This window comes from Suricata suricatta, chromosome 4 (assembly GCF_006229205.1).
Source record: "Suricata suricatta isolate VVHF042 chromosome 4, meerkat_22Aug2017_6uvM2_HiC, whole genome shotgun sequence".
NCBI lineage: Eukaryota > Metazoa > Chordata > Mammalia > Carnivora > Herpestidae > Suricata > Suricata suricatta.
Genome location: NC_043703.1, coordinates 74,028,922 through 74,046,199, shown reverse-complemented (window position 1 = coordinate 74,046,199; position 17,278 = coordinate 74,028,922). Strand labels below are relative to the sequence as shown.

At 40.6% G+C, this 17,278-nt stretch overlaps 1 long non-coding RNA gene across 1 annotated transcript in view; it reads right to left on the bottom strand.

Moving 5' to 3' along the window:
• The window catches only part of LOC115288919, a 75,940-nt gene that overhangs the window by 24,330 nt on the left and 34,332 nt on the right, over window positions 1-17,278 (bottom strand). Inside the window, exon 2 of the long non-coding RNA XR_003907271.1 lies at window positions 15,745-15,780. This is a non-coding gene — a long non-coding RNA (uncharacterized LOC115288919). The remainder of the gene's footprint in view (window positions 1-15,744; window positions 15,781-17,278) is intronic.

Sequence of the window (17,278 nt, the reverse complement as noted above, 5' to 3'; positions counted from 1 at the left end):
ACTGAACTTATGGAGAAGTGGAAAAACATTCCCAGTCCCTTTATCTATCAAGACCTGACTCATTCATGGGACATGAGCCATCAATGAGTGCTACAGATTCTACAGTAAGCCTCCAGCATGAAACGGTTGAAGCCAACCAGTTTCATGGCAAGTGTGGTCTCTTGTGTTATATTTGATCCAGAGCAGAAAGGATTTAACCTTTTTTTTTTTTTGTCATTAAATTCCGCCACTTGGCAGTAACTGTGTTAAGAGGAGATCAGTAGAGTATATAAGGAAGGTTCCCCTGGGTTTGCATTTAGATTGTTACACTACTTGATTTTCCCACTCTCGAGTTCCCCCTTCTTGCCCAAGACCATAAATCCAAGAACTTCCCAGCATCGTTCCAGGAGTCTAAACAGTCTTGGAACAGCTTCAGAATGTTGAAGGTCTAGGGATTCCTTAAAGGAATTTTTCTGTGGGTAGGGGAAGCTACCGCCCATGACTCTTAATTAAATGTTGAAAGCTGGCCCACAACAGTGGAAGAAATAGTGTGGAATCCTTAGAATCTCAATGTAGATAATCTGTCCCCTCTTCCATAAATAAGGACTTGCTCCAGAGAACTCCAGATCGCCTTCTTCCTTTCTGTTTAGTGAAAAGGCTGTTCTTGATAAATGGAAAAGGCAAATGGGTGGCTTCCATAACTGCGCTCACTTTAACACATTTCTCCTGACATGAACTTCCTTCCTAAGGCTAACAACTTGTTGAACTGCAGGACCCTGGCTGTCATAGGGTAGATGGACATGCAACCAGGGCAAAGGTGATTTTCTACAGTGACACACGAGGCAATATCCCAAACACTGATTCACTTTACAGGGGATGAGACCAGAGGGTAGCCACAGCACCCGGGGCTCCTCAGCACTGCACTGGGTCCCACTGCCGGAAGGGACAGGGACCCAGAGCCTAATGAGCCCCATGAAACTGAAGCTGGCAACATCTGTTTGGTGTCCAGTTTCTCCTTAGTTCCTGGTTCTGTGCCAGGGTTAATTACTCTAGTCACTTCACCATTCTGAGTTGAAACCAGTAAGTTAGCAGGACATTTGGGAATGGGGAAGATACGGGTAAGATTTCTACACGCAGACCAAATCAGCATACTCATGAATGGAAATGAGTTTCTCTCTGATCCTGTGAGGACCTGGCCATCAAGAATGAAGGAGAAGCCTCAGGGACCCTTCTGGCCCTGGCGAATCACAAAGCTGCTTTTCGCATGCCTCTCAATTTGATGGTTTTTGACTTTCATTTTTATTAGATTTTTGAGGTTCTATTTACTTTTTATATCTATTTATTTTTGAGAAAGAGAGTACACATGGGGGAGGGGTAGAGAGAGGGGAGCACGGAGGATCTAAAGTGGGCTCTGTGTTGACAGCAGGGAGCCCGACGTGGGGCTCGAACCCACGAATCACGAGATCATGACCTGAGTCAATGTCAGATGCTCAACCAACTGAGCCACCCAGGTGCCCCTTGAAGTTCTATTTTCTGAGCAGTGTTGTAAAATGGGGTGGTGTCACACATAGCGAGTGGTCTCAGCCGGACGCTGCAGGTCCACGGTACTGTCATCAGTTAACCTGACACCAGAGGACTTGCTACAGGTCCCTTACACTTAAATATCTTTAAAAAGTTAAACTGATGTCTTATTCATCTAGACAAAATGTGTATCTCTTCTTTCTCCCCATTAAGAGGATTGTATTAAGCTAACCTTTCCTATCTACCCCAAATTGAATCAAACAAATAAATGCGTCAAACAGCACTCTCGAGCCAAGACTGTATCAAATGCCCCAGTATTTCCAGTTATAGTGACTCCAGAAACAAAGACGAAGTCTCAGACCTACTGGCTCAATTCAGTGGAATTGTAAGGATGAAAACCAGATCCTGCACTATGGCAACCCTCAAGGGCAAGGCCACCCTGAGCAGCAAGGGCATTGAGGTTTATACTCCTGTTTAAAAGTGTGGCTACGTTTTGGAGCAAACTTCACCGTCAGTGTAAAGTTAATTGAAGTTATTGTGCTCAGGAACTAGATTTTTCCCATGGTCTCAAATCTGTAATGTCTTATTTGCAACCCCAAAGCCTCCGTACTCTCCATTACTAAAAGAAATAAACAAACAGCCTTTCCACATGGTCAGCCACCCCAGTAAACAAACACAAAGGAAACTCACGATATTTGTGATCGCCCCTCTGAAATCTCTGGCAGAAGCATGGGTAGATTGATGCCAACAGCATTCGCTTCCTGCTGCTGCCATATGAGTAAATGTTAGGAAACAGCAGTGCCCTGAGTACTCAGCCTGCAGAGGACAACCGTGGGTGGAGACATCCCCCAAAATGGAGAAGAGGCACCCAAAGAAGCGATGTGCCTAAAGAGGTAGCCTGTAAATACAGAACTGAGGACACGTTGGAGACCCAGAAATCTGAAGGCCACTTCCTCAGGTCTGGAATTAACTCTAGAACACTGGACACAGCTATAAGAGAGACTTCTCAGGTGTTGATCAAGCATTATTTAAGGGGAGAGAAGATATGGGACACCAGAGCACTGAACTCTTGATCTTGGGGTTGTGAGTATAGACATTACTTAAAAATAGAATCTTTAAAAAGAGAGAGGGAGAGAGAGAAGATATAAGATTATAAACTCCTCAAGGGCAGGTTGCTGTCATTGATCTTAGCATCTACAGTGCCTGGCATGGTAACCAAAATGTGGAAGATACTCAGTATGTGCTCATGATTGACCTGTTTTATGGTAGAAATCTTGACTATTAGAAACATTTTACCAGACATCCTTGACAAGCCTGAGGCCACTTAATTTTCTTAGGTCCTTTAATTTTCCGTTTCCTAATTTGAAGTTTGCCAAGCACAACACCAGTCACAGATGTGTTTCCCCCACTGTCCTGCCATCTGGAAAGTTTCTGGAGAGTGGATACAAGTATTCTAGTCACTGGAAAGGACTTTCTCCCACTATAAATTGATAAATTGGAATTCTGGTCTATGAAATGTTAGCATGAGTCAGTACACTAGAGCCTGACTAGCTCCAGGTAAACTGATAATAATGGAGTTACCAAACTGGTAAAGCTGAGCACAAGACTTTCATCTGTGCTAAACCCTAAAGAGATGGCAGCGGATGGGAGGTCTCGCCTAACGCTGGAGGCCACCGTCCTGACACCAGCATGGAGGCCACCCACCACAGGCAGCAGCTCTAATAGTGGCATAAATAAAAAGACACAACTATATGAATAGATAAATAAGTGAACTTTAACACTTTTGCTGCTTTGAATGGCAGAAGGGATTGAGAAATGGAAGACACTGTAGCAAACTAAGTGACAATATAGGTTTTGGAGGTTAGAAAAGCTAGGATTGCATTTGACGGTTACTTTGTGAATGTAAGCAAATTATTTAACCTTTCTGAATCAATTTTCTTTGCAAAACCAAGACAATGATAATATCCATTTCATTTGGCTGTGAGGAATGAAAAAATCTACATAAAGATTTAAAATTTTCCATTGCTAGCAAAACTGTGGACCAGAGATTGTAAAAATCCTCCCACTACAGAATACTTAAGAATGCTAAGTTCAATATTATTTTTTTTTCAAATCTTTAGAAATGTATGGACTAGGTCTCAAGAAAGAAAAACATTCCTCTGAAATCAGGAATGAAGCTGTAGGATAAATCCAAGGAAATGAGAAATTATTGGACTTTGAGCAAGCCTGGAGGCATCTTCCAGTCCCAGAAGGTCCAAGCTTTCATCTTAATGGAAACATGGGTGGGCACGGGATTAGGGGGAAGCAGAACCGGAGACAGCTACAGAAAGATAAGGCACATCAAAGGCTATGCCTTTAGAGAAATGTTAAATAAGGGGAAAACATAAACACCCTATCCAAGGGGTAGACAAGGAAAGTCATCTGTCTTGGTCTTGACTTTTAGTGGAAGAAGAAAATGTCTCCCTGAGTCAGGTTGTTGATTTAGAAATAAAAATACTGGGGCGCCTGGGTGGCTCAGTCGGTTAAGCCTCCAACTTCGGCTCAGGTTAGATCTCACGTTCATGGGTTCGAGCCCCGCATCAGGCTCTGTGCTGACAGCTAGCTCAGAGCCTGGAGCCTACTTCCGGTTCTTGTCTCCCTCTCTCTCTGCCCCTCCCCTGCTCATGCTCTGTCTCTCTCTGTATCAAAAATAAATAAAAACATTAAAAAAAAGAATTAAAAAATACAGAGTGCAAAAATATCTAGAGCAGTGAAACTATTCCACATTTGTCAAAATCAATAGAATATACAACACCAACAAACTCTAATGTAAACTATGGACTTTACATTTAATAATAATGTGTCGATGTCCGTTCATTGATTGTAATACACATACCATTCTGGTGGGAGGTGTTGCTGGAGGGGAGGCTGTGTGGGTGTGGGGAGGAGGAGAATGTGAGAACCCAGAACTAAATGCTCAATTTTGCTGTGAACCCAAAGCTATTCTAAAAAACAAAATCTGTTTATTTTATATAAATAACAAACTTATACTAAGAAAGTATTCATTGTCAATTTAAAATTCAAATTTAACAAGGCATCCTGTATTTTTTATGGCAACACTGCCCTCATAGTCCATGGCTATGAGCCAGACCTAATATAGTTTTGCATCATGAATTCACATTATCTGTCTAAAAACTGTAAACTAAAATATTTATATTATATAGAACAAAATTTATGTTATCCCTAGGTGCCTGGTAAAAGCAAACAAAAAACTTCTAACTATAAAAAAAAACTTCTAACTATAAAAAAAATGCATCTTTACCCCAGGCCTTAAAAAATTCCCACAATAGGGGTGCCTGGGTGACTTAGTCAGTAAAGTGCCCCACTCTTGATTTGGCTTAAGAAATGATCTCATTGTTCATGGGATTGAGCCTCACATCAGGCTCTGGGCTGACAGTGTGGAGTCTTCTTGGGATTCTCTCTCTCCGTCTCTCTCTGCCCCTCCTCTACACTCTCTCTCTTTCTCTCTCTCAAAATAAATAAACATTTAAAAAAATTCCCACAAATAGATTCCAAACAAAGGTAACATTACAATAAAAAATTACAAGAAAACAAAAGGGCCACAGAAAAAAATAAATGGACCAGATTCACCAGGACATTAGATATGGGACTAATCAGATATAGAAAATAAAGTCTTTAAATAAATAAATGAGAAATTGAAACCATAAGCAAGAAGTTTAAAATGACCAGAAACATTAAAAAACTAACCTCTAAAACAGATAAATATAATTATTGAAATGAAAAACTCAAAGATACTATTAAAAAGATTATACATGATTGAATAAAAAAATCAATGACCTAGAAGCCAGAATCCAGCACCAAGAAAAAGAAAGAAAAATATAAAGGGAAAGTAAAGAATACCAAAGTCTGAGTAAGAAGAACTAACAAATATTCAGCCAGTATTCCAAAAGGAGAGGAAATTAGAATTTTCCAAAAACTGATAGTAGTTTTGAGGGTTGATAAACCCTGAGAATTAAGAAGTATAAAGAATACCAACCAAGATCACTTTAAAACAAGCCACCCCATGACTAAAGAACCAAAGAGAGAAAAAGCCAAAGAAAAGATTGAAAGGCAACCAATAAAAAAATATTAACTTGTACCTAATTAGACACCCAACTGACTTCACAGCTGCAACCATGGAACTCTGAAGAATATTATCCATAAAGTATAAGGAGAAATGCAATTGTCAATCTAGAATTATGCACCCAGCTAAACTATCTTCCAAGAAGGATGGCAAAATATAGACATTTTCAGATAAACAGATACATTCTGATAGACTGGGGAGCTGTATACCAACAAGAGTGTCTTCCTAAGAGACTTTTAGAAGAATTTACTACAGGAGGAAGAAAATGAGCCCAGATACAAAAAGGAATGATGAGCAAAGAAAGAGATAACTATGTAAGTAAATCTAAACAAATATCAATAGTATAAGATAGTATTAATAGTCTAACCCGTGTGGATAGAAAACAAACAAAACAAATTTATAAAAACACATATTAGATGACAAATCAGGTCTTGCAAATTCTGAAAAATTCATATCAAATAGACTGTGTTTTCTGATCACAATATAATTGATAAATCAATTTTTAAATGTTAAAAAAACCTCTCCTGTACAAAACATAAATAGTTCATGGACCAGTATAATAGTTCAAAGGAACAGTATAATGGAAATTAGAAACAACTAATGCTTAATTATAACAAAAATTTTTTATCAAAGTTTATGGTTTTTAATAGCTATGTGATGATTAAGAAAAGGAAGAGGAAGAAGGCAGCAGGTGGGAAAAGCATTTGCTGCTGTTTCCGCCGTACCAGGTACTATTCAAAGTTTCTTGCCTCTTAACTTCTTTATCTTCACGTTACTCCATTTTAAGGTTGTGAAACTATGGCACAGAGAAGTTGTTACCTGACCAAGTTCACATAGCTAGAAAGAGGCTTAATCGCTTATATTGGAAAAGATGCTTGGGGTGCCTGGCTGGCTTAGTCAGTAGGGCATGCAACTCTTGATCTCAGGGTTGTGAGTTCGAGCCTCATGTTGGGTGTAGAAGAGATTTGCAAATGATATATCCAATAAGGGGTTAGTTTCCAAAATCTATAAAGAACTTATACAACTCAAGACCAAAAAAACAAATAATTCAATTAAAAATGGGCAGAAGACACAGACATTTCTCCAAAGAAGATATATAGATGGCCCACAGACACATGAAAAGGTGTTCAGCATCATCCATCACCAGAGAAATGCAAATCAAAACCACAATGAAGTGTCACCTCACACCTGTCAGGATGCCTAAAATCAAAAACACAAGAAACATCAAGTGTTGAGGAGGAAGTGGAGAAAAAGAAACCCTTGGGCACTGCTGGTGGGAATGCAAACTGGTGCAGCCGCCGTGGAAAACAGTATGGAGGTTCTTCAAAGAATTAAAATCAGAATTACCATATGATCGAGTAGTTCCACTACAAGGCATTTACCCAAAGAACATGAAAATGCTAATTTGAAAAGATACATGCAGCCCTAGTTTATAGCAGCATTATTTACAACCGCCAAATAATGGAAGCAGCCCAAGTGTGCATCAGTAGACGAATGGATGAAGAATATGTCACATAGGGGCACCTGGGTGGCTCAGTCGGTTAAGCCTCCGGCTTCGGCTCAGGTCAGATCTCACATTCGTGGGTTTGAGCCCTGCATCAGGCTCTGTGCTGACAGCTAGCTCAGAGCCTGGAGCCTGCTTCCGGTTCTGTGTTTCCTTCTCTCTCTCTCTGCCCCTCTCCGTCTCGTGCTCTGTCTCTCTTTGTATCAAAATAAATAAAACATTAAAAAAAAAAGAATATGTCATTTATACATATACAATGGGATACTACTCAGCCATAAAAAACCAAAATTTTGCTATTTGCAACAACACGGATGGATCTACAAGGTTGAATGCTAAGTGACATAATTCAGTCAGAGAAAGACAAATACCATATGATTTCACTCATACATGAAATTTAAGAAACAAAACAAACACAAAAAGAGGTGAACATAAAAAGACTCAAATATAAAGAACAAATTGATGGTTATCAGAGGCGAGGTGGGTGGGGGGATGAGTGAAATAGGTGAAGGGGATTAAGAGTAAACTTACCCTAGGGCGCCTGGGTGGCTCAGTCGGTTAAACGTCCGGCTTCGGCCCAGGTCATGATCTCATGGTCCACGGGTTCGAGCCCCGTGTTGGGCTCTGTGCTGACAGCTAGCTCAGAGCCTGGAGCCTGCTTCAGATTCTGTGTCTCCCTCTCTCTCTCTGACCCTCCCCTGCTCGAGTTCTCTCTCTCTCTCTCTCAAAAATAAAACATTAAAAAAAAAAAAGGAATACACTTACCCTGATAATTGCAGCATGATGTACAGAATTGTTGAACTGCCATATTGTACACCAGAATTACTATAATGTACACTCTAATATACAGTTATATAACACTGTATACTAATTATTTAGAATTTTCAAAAATAAGAAATAAATAAAAAATTTTAAAAAACAATATTCCCAATACATACTACCTCTTGAGAGCAGACAGAGTGCACAATCATGAACTAACATTCAGGGAACTCCAGATATTTAAAATGTTCTAATTCTTTTTTTTTTTTTTTTATATGTTTGAGAGACAGAGAGACAGAGTACAAGCAAGGAGGGGCAGAGAGAGGGGGAGACACAGAATCGAAAGCAAGTTCAGGCTCCATGCTGTCAGCACAGATCCTTATGTGGGGCTTGAACTTAAAAGCCAGGAGATCATGACCTGAGCCGAGGTCTGACACTTACTTAACCAACTGAGCCACCCAGGTGCCCCTATAATGTTCTATTTCTTAAAATGTATGGTGGGGGGCGGGGGGAGGGTCCAGATGTTCACTTTATTATTATGCATCATCATGATACACACGTGCATCAGTATTCCTTCTCATTACCAAATATTTATAAAACCATGAAAAATGTTTAAAAAGAATTTACCGTGGAGCACACAGTCAGCATTCAATATCTAATGGTAACACCACAGCTGCTGTGCAGGAATGGTGTTGTGCAGCCACCGGAAGATCTCTGGTGGCACGGGACTCAGGGGGACTGGGTGGCTAACACTTTCCAGACAGGAGCCCCTGTTCACGTGGCTGGTCTTGACACAGCGACAACTCAGGAGAATGAAGGAGTGTTTCTTTGGCCAGTAGCCTGATTCATCCTTACCCCTTCATCCTCCTCATCTATCCACCCACCCATCCACCCATCCACCCACCCATCCATCCACCCATCCACTCATCCTTCCATCCGTCCTTCCATCCATCCATCCAATAAATATTTAAGTACCTCCAAGGTCTGGAAATCTCCAGACTTCAACTTTCATCCAAGGTCCTATAGCTTGAAGAATCTTAGGGCACCACATGGGTTAGCAGGGTGTGGATACATGGATGGAGTCTAGTCCAAGTTGTATCGGATCCCTCTCTCTCGCCCACCCCTCTACCAGTGTGTTTTGAAATGGATTGTTCTGATTCATAAACTTGCCTAATACATGATTCACAAGCTTGTCCCACACTTTAGGGATTTTCATCCCCTCAATTCTGGTAACAGAAGCTCCCAGCTCACAGACACTAACATGAAACACCTGCCTGATGGGTAACCCGGGGATTTTATCATGAGCTGACTGTGACATTAGAGAGGATCTATGTATATTTGTTTCCTATTGCTACTGCACCAAATTATCACAAACTTGGCTTGAACACAGATTCATCACCTACAGCTCTGTGGGTGGAAAGCCCAACAGGGGTCTTAAAGGGCTAAAATGAAGGGGTCAGCAGGGTTGCATTTCACTGCCTTTTGCAGCCCCTGGATGCAGCCCGCGTTCCTGGACTGTTGGCCCCTCCTCCAGCTTTAGAACCAGCAATGTCAGATCTAGTCCACACACAGAGTTCCCCTGACCCACTCTTCGGCTCCCCCCTCCCCACTTGTAAGGACCCTTGTGACTTCCCTGGGTCTATCAGATAATCCAGGATCATTCTCTTGCCTTGCATCAGCCAATGAGCACCCTTAATTCCTCTTTGCCATGTAAAGGAATATGTTTAGGTTCCAGGGACTAGGACGTCACTCACTATTCCCGAATTTTCTCTCTAAATTAGACAATCAAAAGTAAGCTATCAGGATTGTGATATCTCTACCTTCCAAAGAAATGAATTGCTTAATCTATGCCTTAAGGTCTACCTTTATAGAAGATCCAAATGTGATTGAACAACCTCTATGTGTTTTTCAGAAATGATTAAAGTTATTGTCCAGCACGTTACTCAATGCTCTTTTAATATGAGCCTACACTATCAGAGAAGGACAGATACCATATGTTTTCACTCAAATGTGGAACAGGAGAAATCTTAACAGAGGACCATGGGGGAGGGGAGAGGAAAAAATAGTTAAGGAGAGGGAGGGAGGCAAACCATAAGAGACTCTTAAATACTGAGAACAAACAGGGTTGATGAGGGAGGGGGAGAGAAGAAGGGAGGCGATGGGCATGCAGGAGGGCATTTGTGGGGATGAGCATGGGGTGTTATATGGAAACCAACTTGACAATAAACTGTAAAAAAAAAGAAAACAAGGGACCCAAAGAACAAAATCAAAGGACTTACACTACCTGATCTCAAGTCTTATTGTAGTACTAATGCTGATTGAGACAGTGTAGTGTAGATGCATGAACACAGATCACCGAAACAGAATAGAAAGTCCAGAAATATGTACGTATAATTAATAAGTTTGACAAAGGCACCAAAACAATTCAATAGGGAAAATAAAGTCTTTTCAACAAAGAGTGCTAAAACGACTTGAGGTTCATGTGGAAAAAAATTAAAATTAAATTAAAATTTAAAAAATACGAGACTACACTATAAATTTTTGCTAGAGTTTAATTCCAGGGAAACTTCTGATTCAGCAGAAGGAATCATCAAATGAAAACAGCGTGGACCACAGTGCTGTCTGCCTTGCGCTGGTGGCTGGAAAACTTCAGAATGCAATTCATCCCACTTCCTGTAGATTCTGTTTTGTTTTAGCTTTAAAAAATTTTTCTCATTTTGGGTTTTAAAGTTACTGCAAGTACTCTAAAAAGTAGCCACTTCAGAAATGGCTGGGTGGCTCAACTGGGTGAGCTTCTGACTTTTGATTTCAACTCAGGTCATGATCCCAGGGTCATGGAATTGAGCCCCACATTGGGCTTCACGCTAAGCATGGAGCCTGCTTAATATTCTCTCTCTCTCTCTCTCTCTCTCTCTCTCTCTCTCTCTGCCCCTCTCCCCCACTCACCTTCTCTCTTTAAAAGTAAAAAAAACTTCTAAAAAAAGTAGTCATTTCTGTCTTAATAAATATAATGAAAGCATATAACCATTAACGGTTTTTATTTTTTATTTCATTTATTTTTTATTAATTATTAAAAATTTACATCCAAGTCAGTTAGCATATAGTGCAACAATGATTTCGGGAGTACATTCCTTAATGCCCCTTCCCATGTAGCCCATCCCCCTCCCACCACCCCTCCAGCAACCCTCTGTTTGTTCTCCACATTTAAGACTCTCTTATGCTTTGGTCCCCCTCCCTGTTTTTATATTATTTTTGCTTCCCTTCTCTTATGTTCATCTGTTTCTTATCTTAAAGTCCTCATCTGAGTGAAGTCATAGGATATTTGTCTTTCTCTGACTGACTAATTTCGCTTAGCATAATACCCTCTAGTTCCATCTACATAGTTGCAAATCCATTAACCTTTTTTGAAAAAAGAGATCACTTTCAATGACTTTTGAAAAACGTACAAATGCTTTAGCAGGTTCAGAATACTGTAATTAAGGAATACTAAGATTTTCTTAGAATTTATGTCTAGTATGTACTCAATGGATATTTGGTGAATGACACCTAATAACCAGTGAGCACTATAGCATTTCATTAACCCTAGCTCCACGGGCATAAACACTGCTAGGATGTTCTATGGGTTCGAGGCCCCAAACCACCACAGTTAGTAGGGGAAAGCATAGACAGAAGATGTACTTCCTGGTCACGCTTCTGCACGTGCCAGCTACGGGTTCCCCTGGCCATACTTTCACATTCAGAGCAATTAGGTACAAATAAGCCCTCCAACGTTTATGTGGGACCACAATGAGCCTGACCTGCCTTTTCTGCTTGGTTTTCCTTGAATCATCTTTACACAACCTGCACTTCCAGCAAACAGGACCTTTAGGGTTCCCTCTAATTCCTTTACTTACACTGTGCTCTGTACTTAGCATATTCCCCCATCTTGTCACACTCCGGAGTCCCCCCATGTGCATCCTTTTAAAAAAAAAACTTTTCTAAGTTTATGTATTTATTATTGAAACAAAACACTAGCAGGGGAAGGGCAGAGAGAGAGGGAGACACAGAATCCAGAGCAGGCTCCAGGCTCTGAGCTGTCAGCAGAGAGCCTGATGTGGGGCTTGAACCCACATAATCGAGCCCACAGATTATGAGATCATGACCTGAGCCAAAGTCAGATGCTTGACTGAAAGGATCTCCTAGGTGGCCCTCCCCCATGTACACCCTTAAATGCCTCCTTCTCCATCCTGCCTCACCCCATGCGGCTCTCTCTTGTGAAAATCCATGATACTTTCTTTCTTATGGTTTTACATTTTATGTTCTACTTTGTAATGCAATTGTGGGTACACAGAAATACACACATGCTTATGAACCATTTAAATTACTTATCGTTATATCCCCTTTTAGAAGAAAGTGCCTTGTAAATAACACGTACTCAAAAGTATTCATAGAATTTAACCACCTATAAATTCCCACATGTAATTTAATTATATGCATAACTTTGGTGCTAATAGGAATAAAAACTATGCTTCCACTTATTACATTGCATTACATGTTGTAGACCAGATTTTCTGGATAGTTCATTCGAAGGTTTGTTGAAATTAGAAAATATTTAGTTTAAGATGCAACAGCTCCCTCTGGTGGCCTCTGTGGGCAATTGAGCTAGCTGGCCTCCAGAGTTAAAACAATTCATTTTATTTTTGGAACTTAAATTTGAAGTGGTTCTCCATCAATTTCAGTTTTACTGTAAAAAATTGATTACCACTAAATCGCAAATTTCATTTCACATAAAAGTGTCATTTTATGCCAAGAATAAATAAAAGCAGTTATTGGGCAATGGTTTACATCTCAAATGACTACAAACCTGTTCTTAAAAATATTAATATATTTTAATATAAATGTTAATAAATACTTGATGAAGCTTAAAAAGCAAGTCCTTAGAAGGTCACATAAACTTTTTTAATACTTTAAAAGAATTTTTTATATGTTTTTATTTATTCTTGAGAGACAGAGAGAGCGCGAGCAGGGGAGGGTCAGAGAGAGATGGACATACAGAATCCAAAGCAGGCTCCAGGCTCTGAGCCATCAGCACAGAGCCCAAAACGGGGCTCGAACCCACAAACTGTGAGATCATGACCTGAGCTGAAGTCAGACACTTAACCGACTGAGCCACCCAGGTGCCCCAAACTTTTTCAGTATTTGAGAATGACTATCTTGGAACTCAGTGACAACATACAATACCCTGTTTTTGCTTTTTCCAAATTTTGGAACACTATCAATTACAAACAAGTGAAGAGCTCAAGCATTCTAGCCATACAATCAAATGCTCAAGTTGAAGTGGAACAACGTAAAACAAGAAACCAAGTAAAATTGCAAAACGCTAAACCCGGAAGGATAGCTCTCAATGAGGTCCAAATCCTCAAGACCTCACATCACGCCCACGGCCTGCGGGTTTCCACCACAAAGGGAAAGCTAAGGAGGTCAAGGTCTGACTGTTGGTGGGTCTCCACGCTCTGTGGTGGGCTTCCTAAGGCGCAGCCCGAGTCAGCGAGTGAGAGGCTAAGCTTCAATAAAGCTAAATGTCTGAATTCTGGCAGAGCACAAGGAGCTACCAAGGGCCAGAAGGTTCTCTAGAAGTACTCCAGGGAGAAAGTGGTGGGGGTCCCCACCTCCGCCCCCGCCCCCCACTGGCTCCAGAGAGGACGAGAAGAAAGAGAGGGGCAACACTGAAATCTACATCTGTCATTGCTAACGTGACCTCATTTGAGAAAATAAAACATCTATTCAATAAAAGCTTTTCTTTTTTTTTCTCCTTAAGTGCAAAAATTTAATGTGTTTCGCAATTAAGACAAAAACAGCATAAATAGTCAAGAATTGTTTTGTAAATACCATACTGGATATTAAAACATATTATAAAGCCACAATTGAGTAACATATATGACTGAGTAGATCCCTCAGTGGACCAATTATAAAGACCAGAAGTGCATCCAAATACAAAAGCAAAAATTTTTAAATATTTTTTATTTATTTTTAAGAGAGTGAAAGAGAAAGCGTGAGCAGAGGAGGGTCAGAGAGAGAAAGGGAGACCCAGAATCCGAAAACAGGCTCCAGGCCCTAAGCTAGTGGTCAGCAGGAAAAAGCTTTTCTTGTATCCAGAAGGTCTCTTTCCCTTTGGATTCCCACTGTTGCCTAGGATTCCAACAATTATTTCCAAGCATCATAATTCTTGTGAATCATTTGATAGTTTCCCCTCTGTAGTTGTATTTTTATATAAAATCTGACCTCAGAGAAGCATTTTCATTAATGATATTTATTCTAAGTGGGAAAGATGCAGAACAGAAAAAAAATAGAACACACGCGCAGACACACTGTGTAAAGGTAGATAATCATTTAGTGTGTGACATTAAAAAATGTTTTAAAATACACAAAAATTATCGCTAGATAATCATTTAGTTGTGACATTAAAGTCTTAAAATACACAAAAATTATTGCTAGATAAGAGATTTCTTTCATCCTAAGTTTACCAAAAAGCAAAACAAAACAAAAAACATATAGAAATTGAAACTGATTCTACTGCTTTTAAACTGGTATTCTACAGTATGTTATAAAAATGCACAGTGTTTTTCTCCTTCATTGATAAAAATCATATAAACTTGGGGCTTCTTCTCCTTAAGAAGCACATTTCCTGAGTATCACCCAAATTATAATAATATGCCTGCTGAAATCCACACAGTCAGGGATGTTTCAATATTCTCCTTCATATTAAATATTAAAAACTGGATGAGTAAATTTTAAGAGTTTATCATAATTTCTTTTCACCAAATAATTTTGAAGTAAGATATAAAGGTATGTGATAATCCACTTACATAATATACCAAAATTTGAAACCCAAATGCCATTATGTAATTTTTCCACAAACAAATACAAATAGTTAAAAAAAATTTTTTTAATGCATCAAGTAAGCAAAGTATGTTTCATTTCTGGTCAATGGTAAATGGCAAATGAATGTCGACATCAGGTGAGGTTGATGGTACATGAAGTCAGTGAATGTGAACCAAGCCATCCAATCACCTAGCTAATAAGCTGCACCTTACTTGTCATCAATGGCTTTTAATGAATGGACATCACTGGGTTTCTGATGTGTAATGTAATCTCAGATTGGATTTCCTAAATTTTGCCTTGTCTAACTCAAAGCTTCTCACATGCTGTTATCCACATTCACTGGAGAATGAGGAATACAAAAAGACATTTCATTCAATACTTAAATGGCCTTCCTCGACTCTTGTTAGTCTTTACCCTGGTGTGTAAATCATGTCTATAAATAATGCTGAGATTAAAAAACGTGATATTTTGCAACACTTCTATCTGCCCATTGGAAATGATATTTTGGCCTTACAACCATGAAGTGATTGTTAAGTTAATTTAATTTACAACAAGACATAAATATGTCATATACACGTATATGTATACTAAAATGTGTTAAACCCCGAGCTTCTATCCATCCAATAAAAGGCAAAAAGCCCCCAAACACTCCCAGGTTTTTATCACAACAAAATATCTTAATAATGTAACAATCTCATGTTTAATTTTCCATTGGCGTGAGGGGACTAACTTGAATTTGCTCACAAGACAAAATCATCCCCAAGTTTGCCCACCAATGAATTGGCTAAAATAACAGAATATTCGGTGGCAGTACTGCAGATTACTAAAGTTCAGTTATGACCTAAAATTATCATGAGGAAGCCTAACTTCAAAAAAGGAAGATGTCACCCAAAGGTTCCAACAGGAGGTAGATGTTGAAAGTCAAGTGTGAAGCTGAGCAGAAGAGACAGAAGAGACAGTGGGGCGGGGCAGGGGACAGAGGCCTGGAAGCCATTCTTACCAGGTTTGGAGCACTGGCGACCCTTAAGGGCAAGTCCTAGAAAGGAAGGAAAAGATGTGCTGTTAGTGCACAGATGTGTGAAAGATTATTTGAAGTTAAATTAGAATGTCAGTTCTCTATTTGATCTGCAAAACATACATAAATAAAAAATAAATTCTGTGTGTGTGTGTATATATATATACACATACATATATACAGATAAATGTGTGTATACATTTACACACACACACACCTCACATGGCCTTAACAGCACTGAGAAAATGATGCCTTCTACTGGACGTATCTGGATCACAGTAGCCCCATGGCTCCAGCTGGGTTATTTCATAACGATAAGTCCTGGGTTTCAAATCCATTGATCTCTGATTAAGTGCATGGGCTCTAAAACCAGATTGCACAGGGTCAAATCCAGACCGCCGTTTCTTGCTCATGACCCAGGGCAGTCATTTCCCTCCTCTGCCAGGCTCACAGCAGAGAACTGAGTGAGGACGAAAGGAATTAATATGCATAAAGGGCTCAGAGCCCAGCCTGGCACATTGTAAGCGCATGCAAATGTATGTTGCTATTTGGGGGATTTGCTCTCTGTGGCCAAAGAGTGGACCATTTCTCAGGACTCCTTGCTTCGCTGCAGACGTTTATTAGATCCCTCCCCTGGCTCACCACTTGGTCCCCCGTGGAAAGAATTCCTACTCCCAAGTCCCTACAGCCTCATTCTGTCCTCCTGGAGCCCAGGGCTGGCTCTTACCTTCCAGAAGCACGCTCTCAGCGAAGCTGCCTGCCACTTCCTAGTTAGGATCATGCTAATTGATGTTCATCATACCATCTGGATGGACAGCTACCTATTCACTCTTTGATTCACCCACTGAACACGTGTTTATGGGCGCTGGCAGTGGGCCTGGGGGGGAGGAGGTTGGGGGGACAGCACAGGCATAAATGAGGCCCGCAGTCTCTGCACTCGTGTGATTTATTGTGTCATTATTCCCATGGTGGCGGTCTAGGCCGGGTGGGGACAAAACTGCCACCCTATTGCTGGAACCATGTGGCATACTGCACATCTGGAGTATCCTCTGGGGCTTCTCTCTAAACAAGGACACAGTGAAACTTCTGGGAGAGAAAAAACTAGGGACACAATAGCTCATGAATAACAGCAAGGGAGGCGGGCAGCGGATGGAGAGTGCTCAGGCCCTTGGACTCTGCGCAGTCCCTGGGAAATACAGCCTGCTTGGGTAAGAGTCAGCAGTGTCAAGTGCAGCCCCATGACCTTGCTTGGTTGTGGGCACAGAGGGCACTTTTCAGCCAATGTTATGGGTGTAGTTTGTATCACTTTCGCACCCAGATTCTGAGGACCGATGCTCCAAGCTCTTTCAGCAAGAATTCTGGGAAGTTGGAAGTCAGCTCAATAAAATAAGTGCAACACTCAGGGAGCTGTCAGAAAGGGGAAGAACTCCCAGTCGCACACTGCCGAGGACAGAACTCTGTGGGGACATAGCCATCCCGGCTACAGGAAGGGCAGCCGCTGCCTGTTGGAGCCACCAGA